The sequence below is a fragment of the Pseudoliparis swirei genome, chromosome 16 (genome assembly GCF_029220125.1).
Source record: "Pseudoliparis swirei isolate HS2019 ecotype Mariana Trench chromosome 16, NWPU_hadal_v1, whole genome shotgun sequence".
Classification (NCBI taxonomy): domain Eukaryota; kingdom Metazoa; phylum Chordata; class Actinopteri; order Perciformes; family Liparidae; genus Pseudoliparis; species Pseudoliparis swirei.
This window is the reverse complement of record NC_079403.1, coordinates 7,904,987-7,918,315: the sequence shown is the minus strand read 5'-3', so window position 1 is coordinate 7,918,315 and position 13,329 is coordinate 7,904,987. Positions and strand designations below refer to the sequence as shown.

At 45.1% G+C, this 13,329-nt stretch overlaps 1 pseudogene; it reads right to left on the bottom strand.

Annotated features, from left to right (window-relative positions):
• LOC130206397 (collectin-12-like) overlaps positions 1–13,329 on the bottom strand; it is a 35,340-nt pseudogene that overhangs the window by 3,724 nt on the left and 18,287 nt on the right.

Genomic DNA, 13,329 nt, shown 5'->3' with positions numbered 1-13,329 from the left:
ATATACAGGGCTCTCAAGTTTTGAAGATAGGAAATTTGCGGATATCAGTCAGTTGCGCGCAATTACAGGATGCTTTATTTTCATTGGTTGCTGGATTAAATCTCACCCAGATACAACAGATACGGGTTGTTTTCTGATTGGCTATTATGTAGCCCATTTCTTTGTTTTGATTGGCTGACAAGTGGCTCCTCACAGTAGAACTCCAGGGGAGCGCTTGATTCCTCCACGGTGAGGGCAGCGCGGCTCATGTTGGCGCTGCACATTAAAACATTAAATAGCCGAGAGTTTTTTTCAGCGTGAGAAATACGATGTGTGGCGGGAGTGCGTGACTTAAGACCGAAATGCGTGAGTGTCACGCTCAATGCGTGACACTTGAGAGCCCTGCATATATCTCTCACCCTGTAAAATAGTGAAGTTGGTTATTAGCTGCGTGTGCTTGGTGTCCACCAGCTTCATCTCTTCCATGACAATCGAAAGGCTGGTGACCTCCTTGTCCACGCGTGCGGCCAGCTCCTCCTGCTGGGACCTCAGACTTGTCGCGTCTGTCCTCACGTCGCTCACGCTGCTGTTGAGGTTTACCAAGAAATCCGAGTGACGGCCGATGGTCTCGGAGCAAGTGCGCAAGTCATTCAGGTTGATGTTGATGGCACCCAGGAGCTGCGTGGTGAAGCTGATGTTGCCGGTCACTCGGTCCATGCTCTGCTCAGACTCATCTAGCCGCACCTCGAGGTGGTCGAACTTGGCGGATGTGAGGTTATCGAAGTCCCTCTGCTCGTCGAAGATCTCCCTCAGGGTCTGGTCGTGAGCATCAGCCAGGTTGCTGGTGTTCTGGAGCTGGTTGGTCACAAAAGCCAGCTGTGACCCCACCTCCTCCAGACTGTCGTTGTTGGCTTTCGCAAGAGCCGAGGTATTACTGGCCAAGACCTGCAGGTTTTCCACCTTACTACGAAGCCATTCAGTGTCAGACCGCGTCTGCCGGGCCATCTGCTCGAGGCTCTGAAAGTCATTGCGCATTTTCTGGATGGCCTGACTGGTGTCATCCACTGAGCGCTGCAGAACGGCGATGAGGCCTCTCTGCTGGGCCTGGGTGAGGTTGAGGCTGCTGATGCTGAGCAGCGCCTGGTCCTGAAGTTTCACCTGCTGCTGGACTTCTCTCTGCAGCCAGGCTGTGTCCTCCTGCAGGCCCCCAATCATGCCGCCATAAGACTGCAGGGTGCCATTTACAGAGTGCAAGTTGGCTGTGTTGCTTTCCAGCAGTCCCTGAACGGAGCCCTGTCTGTTCTGAATGTCTGAGCCAATGCTCTGCAGCTGAGTCAGCTTCACTTGATCGCTGTGGATGCGTTCCTCCGCCGCAGACAGCTGCCGCTGGAGAGTCCAGATGTTGTTCTTGAAAGCCTGGATCTCTGTGGTCGTATTCTCCGATTTCTCCCCTGCTTGATCGTCTGATGGCAGAGAGTTGTTTAGTAAATTACAAAATAGTTTCAGCCTTTCATTGTTGCTTTTAACTTCAATTTAAACCCAGATTCCCAGACACTTACCAAGCTTTTTCAAATCAGTTTCTACAGCAATTATCTTTCCTCCATAGTTTGCAATACCTTCAGACACGTTGTCAACTTTTTGCACTACTGGAAAAAAAACAGGAAAGGTAGGACAAAGGTTAATGTCACAGCATCATTACAGGCGCCATGCTTTATTAAGAGACCAGAATGCCTGGAACCACAGACATCATATATAAAAGGGATCAGAGAGGAAACCACTCACGATACGAGATGTATCTACATGTCTTGTAGGCATGTAATAATGCTGGACTCGATTAATGTAATCTCTTGGGTTAGGCCAGATTTAGAGTGTAGCAGGGAGAAAAAGGGGAATTTGAATCGCAACTCAATTTTGAGTGAGGGACAGAAATAGGTAGGCACGGCAAAGGAGACAGAAGGAAGCAGGAAGAAACATTGATTTAGCAAAGATGGAGTGGGTGGTCAAGTTTCAAGTTTCAAGTTTTTTATTGTCACATCCCCTTTTATACAAGTATAATCGGTTCGTGAAATTCTTATGTGCAAAACACCCGACAGCAGTAGCAGACTAAAAAAAAAAAGAATAAGAATGAGAATAAACTATACGATATCCACACAAAAAAAAGAAGAAAGTATTAACAATATATATATATAAAACAATGTAATAGAATATACATCATGACAATATATATATATAAAACAATGTAATAAAATATACACTTTTTTGAGACTATATATATATATATGTATATACATACAATATATATATAAACAATGTAATAAAATATACACCATGGCCATAGATATTCACAGAATATGTTCTAGTGTGTAGTGTTAATGAGGGTCTCAGTCCTTGTTCAGCAGCCTGATGGCCTGACTGAAGAAGCTGTCCCTCAGTCTGTTTGTGCGGCACTTGATACTGCGGTATCGCCTGCCTGACGGTAGAAGGGTGAACAGTTTGTGGCCGGGGTGGTTATTGTCTTTCATCATCCGTTTGGCCCTGGCCACGCACGCTGGTGTATATGTCCAGGATGGAGGAAGCTCACCTCCAACGATGTACTGGGCCGACCGCACCACCCTCTGTAGTGCCCTACGCTCCAGGGCGGTGCAGTTCCGTACCAGACGGTGATGCAACCTGTCAGAACACTCTCGATGGTACTGGTGTAGAATGTTCTGAGGATGCGGGGGCCATGTTGAATTTCCTCAGTCGCCTAAGGAAATACAGGCGTTGTTGGGCCCTTTTCACCACGTGAGTGGTGTCGTGGTCCATGTGAGGTCCTCGGAGATGTGCCGCCGAGGAACTTGAAGCTGCTGACCCTCTCTACTGCAACTCCGTCTATGGAGATGGGGTGTGCTCTCCTCTCCGCTTCCTGTAGTCCACGATCAGCTCCTTGGTCTTCTTGACGTTGAGGACGAGGCTGTTCTCCTGGCACCACTGTACCAGTGATCCAACCTCCTCCCTGTAGGCTGTCTCGTCGTCGCCGGTGATCAGCCCCAACACTGTTGTGTCGTCAGCAAACTTGATGATGACGTTGCTGCTGTGCATGGACGTGCAGTCGTGGGTGTACAGTGAGTAGTCTAAGGGGGTCAACACGCATCCCTGAGGGGCTCCCGTGTTGAGGGTCAGCGGCTCTGAGGTGGTACCGCCCATCCTCACCACCTGGCGGCCCGACAGGAAGTCCAGTATCCAGCTGCACATGGTGAGTGCAGGCCTAGACCTCTGAGCTTGGTGTCGAGCTTGGCGGGAACAATAGTGTTGAACGCTGAGCTGTAGACCACAACCAGCATTCGCACACAACAGTTCCTACCCTCTAGGTTGGAAAGGGCGGTGTGATGTGCCATGGCAATGCGTCGTCGGTGGATCTGTTTTGACGATATGCAAATTGCCATGGGTCCAGCGTGGCAGGCAACATGGAACAAATGAAGTCCTTGACCCACCTCGTGAAGCATTTACTGACAATCGAGGTGAGGGCTACGGGTCTCCAGTCATTCAGGCAGGTTACCTTGGGGTGTTTGGGGACAGGCACAATGGTGGACATCTTGAAGCTCTCAGGAACAACAGCCTGGGACAGGAGAGGTTGAAGATGTCTGCGAAGACTCCTGCCAACTGGTCTGCACATGCTCTGAGGGCGCCCGGGATGTGGTCGGGACCTGCCGCCTTCCGGATGTCCACCGGCAGAAGGCTCTGCGCGTCAGCCTCTGAGATGATCAGCAGGCTGGTCTCCTCGGCGGCGCTGCCTTCGGGCTGCCGTTCACGTCGAACCGAGCAAAGAATGTATTTAGCTCGCCTGGGAGGGAGGTAGAGGAGTTCTCTTCACCGCTGGTTCTCCCTCTGAAGTCCGTGATTGTCTGTAGCCCTTCCACACACCTCTCACGTCATGGCTCTTGAGCTTTTCCTCCACCTTGTTCCTGAACTCCCGCTTGGCAGAGCCGATGGTCTTCGGAGGTCGTGGCGGGCTCTTTGTATTCCGCCATATTCCCGAGTCAAAGGCGGTGTTACGCGGGCGGAGTGCAGCGCGAACATCGCCATTTATCCACGGTTTCTGGTTGGGATAAATCCGAACCGACTTGGTAGGAACAACGTCATCTATGCATTTCTTGATGAACCCGGTGACTGAGGGCGTACTCACTGGCGTTGTTGTCCGACGCGACCCTGAACATATCCCAGTCCGCACGTTCAAAACAGTCCTGTAGCATAGACTCCGATTGGTCCGACCAGCGTTGCACTTCCTTCACAGCGATTGGTTGCTGCTTTAGCCTCTGCCTGTAGGCGGGAGTAGTTGGATGGGCGGTGGTCCGATTTGCGAGCGGTGGGCGGAGGAGGGCTTTGTATCCATCCCGGAAGGGTGTAGCAGTGGTCGAGAATCCGCTCCCCTCGTGTTGCTTTTATGTGTTGGTAGAACTTGGAGAACTTTCTTCAGGTTCGCTTTGTTGAAGTCCCATACAATGAAAGCAGCCTCGGGTGTGCCGACTCCTGCTCGCTGATCGCCCGTAGAGTTCCTTCAGCGCTATGTCCGTGTTAGCTTGGGGCGGAATGTACACAGCAGTTACGGTGACTGCTGTAAACTCCCGTAGCCAGAATGGACGACACATGAGCATTAGGTACTCCAGGTCCGGGGAACAGAACGACTTGAGAGTATGTACATGACTTTGGTTGCACCAAGATCTGTTTATCATGAGACATACCCCCTCCACGATCTTTACCAGAGAGAGTCTTTGTTCTTGAAAGCCTGGATCTCTGTGGTCGTATTCTCCGATTTCTCCCCTGCTTGATCGTCTGATGGCAGAGAGTTGTTTAGTAAATTACAAAATAGTTTCAGCCTTTCATTGTTGCTTTTAACTTCAATTTAAACCCAGATTCCCAGACACTTACCAAGTTTTTTCAAATCAGTTTCTACAGCAATTATCTTTCCTCCATAGTTTGCAATACCTTCAGACACGTTGTCAACTTTTTGCACTACTGGAAAAAAAACAGGACAGGTAGGACAAAGGTTAATGTCACAGCATCATTACAGGCGCCATGCTTTATTAAGAGATCAGAATGCCTGCAACCACAGACATCATATATAAAAGGGATCAGAGAGGAAACCACTCACTATACGAGATGTATCTACATGTCTTGTAGGCATGTAATAATGCTGGACTCGATTAATGTAATCTCTTGGGTTAGGCCAGATTTAGAGTGTAGCAGGGAGAAAAAGAATTTGAATCGCAACTCAATTTTGAGTGAGGGACAGAAATAGGTAGGCACGGCAAAGGAGACAGAAGGAAGCAGGAAGAAACATTGATTTAGCAAAGATGGAGTGGGTGGTCAATGATAGACACCAAGGACGGAGGTACATGGGGAGACATTGGCGAGGGGACAGGAAGTGACCTGGCAGGGGGGGGTTCTTCAGTAAACAGGCAGATCAAAGACAGCCCAGAGGAGACAGACGCTGTGGCAGGGAGGCTCTTCACGCCCCCACAGGCGACACCAGTCTTCATTTCCTCTGGAATGTGTCTGGGATTCCAGGGAGTCAGCCCACTTCTACCACCAGCCTCGCCAGGGGGATACATCCTCTAACTGGGAACTGTATGGACTCCTCTGCTGGGAAGCTGCATCCCACATGTTTGCTCCCAACAGTTAAGACAACAATCTCCAGAGAGACAAGATGGGCTGGTTCAAATCCATCCATCCCTCCAAATAGAGACACAGGTAAAGCCTTTCATTCATGGCCTGATTAGCAATAATAATGATCTTAAATAAGTCACATAACAGTTAGCCACTAGTTCCTATCCCATGTATGTTAAACGTCAAGCACAACTTTGTCATTTATTTGCTTTCTTGCTGAGAGTTAGATGAGAACATTGATATGTCTGTATCTGTGTCTGCCTGTTGAGAATGAAGCTACCACCTGACTAATTTACCTTAGCATAGAGACTGTGAACAGGGGGACAGGGCAAAGTTGGCCTGCCAGCAGCACCTCCCAAGCTCATGTTTTCTCAGATTTGTTTTCTCCAAAGTGAAAAAAGTATTCAATTTGTTGACTTCAAAAAGAGCCAGGTTAGCCTATCTGTTTAACTCTGTTTTCAGTAGGCCTCTTCACGCTATGCTAAGCTAACTGTTTTCCGGCTACTGATATGAGACTGGTCAGATGGACAGTAAAGGCTCAGAACTGTATTGCAGCATTGCAGAGCACAAAAGACACTTTGACTTTACGTCCACAGACTGAATCAGAGGCTACACTGGCTCATAGCTTATTTCTAGACACTCACATGTGCACTAGCCTGGAAGCTGAAAGTATAATTAAAACAAGCACACTCCCACATACAGATCTTTCTGGGCCTTTTCCACATGTTCTGTTTGTGTACTGGCCCCCAGGGAGGCTCATTGCATCACACCGGGGCAAATTTAACCATAAAACACACAAAGTTAAAATGGGTCCACAGAGGAAAGCATTAGATCTTTCGGTTGTAAACAATTGCTTTTTTGAAGCCAATTTGAACCCTTTCCAGCTCTTGTGTGAGTGGATACTATCCTTTGTTCGCTTTTTTTTGTATAGCCTATAAAGAAAATGTAAGAAATAGTCAAACAAATAGGTAGCCTATGAACCGACTGATACTTTGAATATTTCATAATTTCTAGGAGCCTCGGGGAAACCATTTCAAAACTCAATCGCTGAACAGAGGAGATGGGATTAATCTTCTAGCTCATATGAAATGGAAATGCATCTACGCATAAACCTACGGCTATCATCTTGGGTTTTTTTTTTTAAATGTAAGTGATATCTTAAAGGTTGAAAAATTAACTTGTTGATAGGTTCATAGGTAGCTTTCAATTATTACCCGTGTTCAAAGCGGTGACCGAGAGGCGTGAGGCTACCAGTGATGGTTGTGCACATGTTTTACTCATGCTACATGATCACAAGTCAACTTTGCTAAAATCCTAATAAAAGCCAGTGCTGTGGCACATTTGTCTGATAGTGTGGACAGTAAACATCGGGACTCCTTTAATTTGTTGAGAAGGAAATGTTCAGTGTGAGATTGAGTCACAGCATCTCTAGAGCAGCAGCTCGCCTGGATGTCAGGACTTTACCCGGCGACCGGTGTAATGGGACCACAACAGGAAACAACAAATATGTCTCCCAGGGAGGTACGCCGTGTTTACATCTGGTTTTACTTTTGATATACAACCATTCAATTGTTCAACTGTGACATTGCTCAAGCATAGCGTAGCAGTAGCATCACAAAGTAAGGAACTGACTCTGTAATGTCAGTTAGGCAGCAAGTAAAGCTTGTTAGCATCAGCCACCATAAGCTACTCATAGTGCCACACCAAGTAAAGCTGTAGCAGGAATATTGTCTTCACATCTAAAACCAGTTTGAGAAAAATAAAAAGAACTAGGGAGTTAAGTTAAATGCACAGGTGATGTCCTCCTCCAGTCTGCATTCTTACTTTCTCTGAAGAAATTGAATGGGACTTAAATCCTCCAGCATGTGCAGGGAGTGACCTCATGTTGCTTTTGATCCCTGCCATACCTCATCATTTAAACTGCATGAAACAAAAGAGTCAAAACCAGGATGTTTCTGTGGGTCAGCGATGAAGGACAGAGGAAATCACAGATGTTAAGTGCATAGAGCACTCTGGATCTCACTACATAAGCATCCGGAGCCGAGTGTGCGCTTAGCGTGAGCTGTGGTTCCCTTGACAGAGTGATGCTTCAGTGCCAGTAAAAAAAACTATTTCAGCGAGTACTGCTAAAGTTGCGCTGTGTTCACTCACTGCTCATCTGGGATCAATTAGGCCTGCGTGAAAACATGTAGGCCGACCATGAAACAAGTAGGACCGACGAAGCTCAGAGACTAAGGGCACATCGTTGTTCATGCACTCAAGGCACACTGATAACCCCACAACATGTACACTTTGAGAAACAAAAATAAAACACATGTGGTCGCATATTGGAGTGTTTAGCTCAATTATAGCCGGAACATTCAGAGTTCAATCCCCTCAAAAGAAAAACTGTTTCCCGAAGCTGGAAAAAAGGCAGTTTAGCTCCACAAAGTCTGAAAACCCTCCCCAGAGGAGTGAGCTTTGGGGGTGTTGGTAAAATAAACCGAGTAAAGGTTGTGGTGAGGAGACGGAGAGGCTAAAGCACAAAGAGAGGGTACAGGGTTGAAACTTAAAGGGTCTGTTTACACAAATTATTACGAAATTAAACTCCATTGTGTTGACGCAGCAGAAGAAACCTCAGAGATAGAGATCTCAAAACCTGGACAAATAATGCCAACACTATGGGATCTGCATGGCTACATACTGCTTACATTCAAGGAATAATTCATTACATTAAGACCACTCATGTATTAAGCCACAGCCAGTAGCCTCTTAGCTTAGCATAACAGGAAACAGGATTAAACAACAAGTATGAGTCAGTCCAAATGTAAGGGTTTTGGCACAGACTAAACAAACAAGATACAACCAGTTAATTAACGAGTTTCACAAATACTGGTCGGTGAACTTTGTTTCCCCTCTACAGACAGAGCCAGGCTAGCTTATTATCTCTGCTTCAAGTCTTCATGCTAAGCTAAGCTAACCAGCCGCGAGCTAAATCGTCATATTTACCAGACAGATAGAGTTCATGAGAGCGGTATTGGTGTTTTTCTTCTGGCACTTAAAAATCTCACAAAATGTCAAACTATTATCCAGTCTCTAAATTGTTTGGGTGAACTGACCCTTTATTTGTAGACATGATATTGATGTTTTTCATCTGACACCTCGGAAATTTCACAAAATGTCCAACTATCATCCAATCTCTAAATTGTTTGGGTGAACTGACCCTTTATTTGTATACACGTAACTTCTGAGTGAAAGACTGATGTTTTTTTCTTATATGTGTTGTGTTCCTGCTCTCATATTTTCCATAACTGAGTTTATTGCCGTTACATTATGAAAAAGTAAAATTGGCACCAAAAAAAATGCCTGTTCATGCAGAAGGCCACTCTGGTGATGATGGAGCCCGCTGGCACACACAAACAACACACAGTAGACACACTCATCAAACAGCAAAGCACTTATTACTTGGCAGCACAAATAGAAACCAAATGATATGTTTGGATGTTCGCTTTCTCAGCAAACAAATTGCCTCATTGAAGTGATGTTTAGAAATGTCTGTCGTCCAGTTATTCTTGCGTAGTGTAGTCGTGTGGTGTAGTTTACCGGGCAGACTTACCTTTGTATCCAAGCACAGCAACGGCGATGACAAGGAGAGTACACAGCACATAGAGCAGCGCTACGGAGGCCTTCAGTGCCCATTCATTCTTGCACTTGGTGCACTGGGTGCCCTCTTGGATCCCTGTGCAAAAAGAAAAAAGACCACATGATTAAAAAGAGCAAAAAGGTCTACAAGGGACATGTGGGTAGAATTTAGTGTCAGCGAGGGACTCTCCGCGTCCAGGAGTCCCACATCTGAACAAACAGCCCTGGAGTCTACATTAAAGACTTCCCTGAGGGCCCGGTGGTAAAGGGGCAGGGGACATAAAAACAGTCCCCCCACCCCACACACACACACACTGATTTGTTTACACTCAGCAACATGCTTGTTTTCCTGTATTCAGCCTTCAACTCAGCAAACTTCGTCTTTTTCAGTCGTTGTCTCTCTCTTGGGCACAAAGATTCAGACTCGGATGAGTTTTACACAAGAAACACATAAATCATTTTGCACGACATTGAATCCCTTTTAGTTTTCTTCTTGCAGCTTCAGTTGAATTAGAAGTCAAACTACGAGGCCTCAGCTGGTGGGGACACGTGTGGAATATAATAGGATCACTTTCATGACAGATGAGTGGCGAGATCCACAGTGCTGACGGGAACACAGCTGCATTTCATTTTCTATTTAGAAAGTGTGTCTAGGTGTGTGTGCGCGGGGGGGGGGTGTGTGTGTGTGTGTGTGTGTGTGTGTGTGTGCATTTGTGTGTGTGTATGTGTGTGTGGAAAGGTTCTGGGGGTTCTGGTTGTCATGCACCTGGAACGAAACTCGCTTCAGTATGAAGGAATTGCTCTTATTCGACATAGCAGCACAAAGAGTGCAACACATGACCCTCACCATCGGAAAGCCGGTCAATCACGTGACCCATTATTCATCAACCTGCAGAGAGCCAGCACCATTTAGCTCCAGAGATTTCACCGCACAACTAGTTTTAATACATGAGGTAATTCTTCCAATAAATTAAAAAGGCAGCACTGATTGGCTCCTCGGGGTCTCGCTGGGAGTTGATATGCCAAAGAACAACTTGACTCGTTCTTGGTGTGATGGGATTGGTCATGAGCAGCGACTGTTCGACCTCAGTTAAACCCCAAGTCCAGCTCCTCAGCGCCCGCCAACATGAGAGAACATGAGATTTACTGTAAAAAGCAGGGACAAACAGAACTGACTTCCACTGAAAGAGGCTTGTAATTTAATCCTCCCAAGCTTTTGCCAACTCAAATGATCCAACCGCCAACAGACCGACTTACTTTACTTTCTTCTGCCTAAAGGGGCTGCCCTGTGTTTCCAAAAAGGGTTGTAAGTCACGTTAAACTTTGATATTGGTTGAAGCGGACACAATGATACGTTAAGTCACTGATAATTTACATATGTTGTCCATCATTATAAATACTAGTCTAAAGAATCAGTACCTAGATTGTTTGATGTAATGAATGTATGTTAGAGAGATAACTAATAGCCAATATATTGTTTTTTACTATATTACTATTATTTTGAAATCATATCTGCATAAAAAAACCATAAATCAGGCTATAATATTTAGATAAACATGCTTGACAAGGCATTAACATAACACTGATATTATTTTTTTACTTTGTGCTGGCAGTCGTGTACTTTAGGTTTCAATCGGTACGGGGTCAGGATTAAAGATCATTCTCTGTGGGTTGGTCACTGTGAACGAGTCCCTTCAGATTACATCTGGACATTTGATCGTGAATATAAAGATATGGGTTATTGGGCTTTAATGAAACACTTCCACAGACGACACCTCCGCTTCTCAAGCTGTCCTTTGTTACTTTTTTTGCCTGAAGCTGCACTGAAAAATGTAAAAATACATCTGAGGGCAGGACGTCTCAACATAAACTGAATAAAAGATTCTGACTTTTGTCTTATTTCCTGCCAAAATCTTCACATCTTTGAAGCAAGAATGATGTGGGAATAATAAAAGGTCTAAAAAAATATGGCGAGAAAAAAAAAGGGAACGCTTGAATACAAAATATAACCTGTTAAGTCAGGAGAAAGGTATCCTAATGGTGTGTTGCTTTCTACTTATAGTATATATGGACCACACAACTGAGAGTGAGCCCAAGAAATGGCTGATATTAAATCACATACAGGTCAATAGGCTTCTTAAAATGTATTTACAAGCACAGCGACAGTTGTGAGGGCGGAGCCAGTTATGAGCACGAAGCGGCGAACACAGCTGTGCACGAGGAGTTACCAAAGTCTTCCCTCACCACCGGTTTCACTGGAAGCAGAGAAGTGCACTCTGGGAATACAGCCACGGTAAATGATCGCTTTTTCGGAATCATTCATAACTGCTGACGTGTTTGAAGTGTCCGCTCATGCATGCTTCCACAATAAAGCAAGCGTATCAGTTCATCAGTTCAGAGTAATCAAAGCGCTGCTGCCCAAGTTTTCTGTTCCAATCCAAACAGACTGACAGTGTTTACAAATCTGCAGCGCTGAAATGATACCAAAACACTTTGTAAAGGGTAGAAACTATTACACCGGCAAAAGGCTTTTCCATCCCAGTGTACATTTATCCTCAGATGCTCCGTGGATAAGTGGAGTTGGCTGTCAAAATATGACACGAGGCACATAACACAACGCACATGGCCGACAACACAACAACAACAAAGGAGATGTAGGTTTCATGGCTCCTCCGTACGTCAGATGGAGCAGCTGTAATCTCTTCACCCCCGAGTGGCGACACCATTGGGCTGTCAGAGGCTTTCTCAGGGGTCGTGACCTGCTTGCTGTTCATTTCCGAGTGGGTCACATCCTGGATGAGAAGGACAAATAAGGAGAAGAGACGGATGCTGGACTGGACTGCTGTGGGAAGCTTTAGGATATTGGGGTTTGGCTTTTGTGTCATCCATCTGTGTTTCTATTTTACTTTGTTTTTTACATCTACGTGCATGTCACCAGCATACGTGAAGACATCAGCGCTGGTTTCCTTCCCTTTAAGAAGCTGGTTGCATTAATGTAATGTATCACTTATTTTGTTAACTGTTTTGTTTTGAGTGAGTTAATATCAGTACATGATGTTTAAGACTTAAAGCGAACAGACTTTTTTTAAACATAAACACGCAACATAAAGAAACAGAAAGGTACAGATGAGCGAATTATTTTACAGTTGAAAAGTCAAACTTTCTAAATTGATACTTATCAGCTCACATACCCATAACAATGTATCTACAATAAGCACAACGAGAAGTTAAATCAGAAATGGTTAAAACCTTTGAGTCAGAGTAGGAATCAGACCAACCTTTTGGTACCAGCTTTTAGTACCAAAACAGAATTATATTCAACAAGCCTGAGTTATGCTCGATGATGCCTCAAGTCTACAGGTTTACAGCTGGGCTAAATTGGGAGAAAAAAGTAACTGGTTAGGTCATTTATTTGACCAGCATTTAAATGTGAAGCAGGTCCTAATTACAAGTTGAGAGGAAATCATTGAGATTCTGTTAAAACAATATTTATATGCAACTATAGACGTCTAAAATGCTCACCTTAAAGCACATGTAGCTCAGTTTTGACGTTGTGTACGCTAACCTACAAATTATCAAAACCATGCTTACATGGGCTGCTGCTTTATAAACTATAAAGGCCACCTTCAAGTCCTCTTACTGGGGTTGCTGTTGTTAGCAGGAATGTCAACCGGGGTTTGACAATAAAAAACGTGATCCTAGACGTTTTTAATGTGGTGTGTGAAGTGGTAATCCTTTCTCTTTCTCTCTTTTTCATTTTGTATACTTTTTGTATATCATACCTGTTTGTGCTATGTATGTACCCACTGCAGGAAATATTGACCTCCTTTCTACCAATGATAAACTATCTATATGACATCGCTCCACATTCCCGAACTGTTTACATGACTCTTGGCCAGATGGATTCAGGACCGTCAGGACTAACGTCTTTCACACGTTCTCAAATGTCTGTCACACTAACGGGGCCCAGATGCACAAATCCCAACACATGGATAAAATATCTTGAGGTCTGAAGCACATGACGTTTGGAGTCATGTGATGAAGTAAAAAAAAAGAAAGAAAAAAGAAACTTCTAGTGTGACA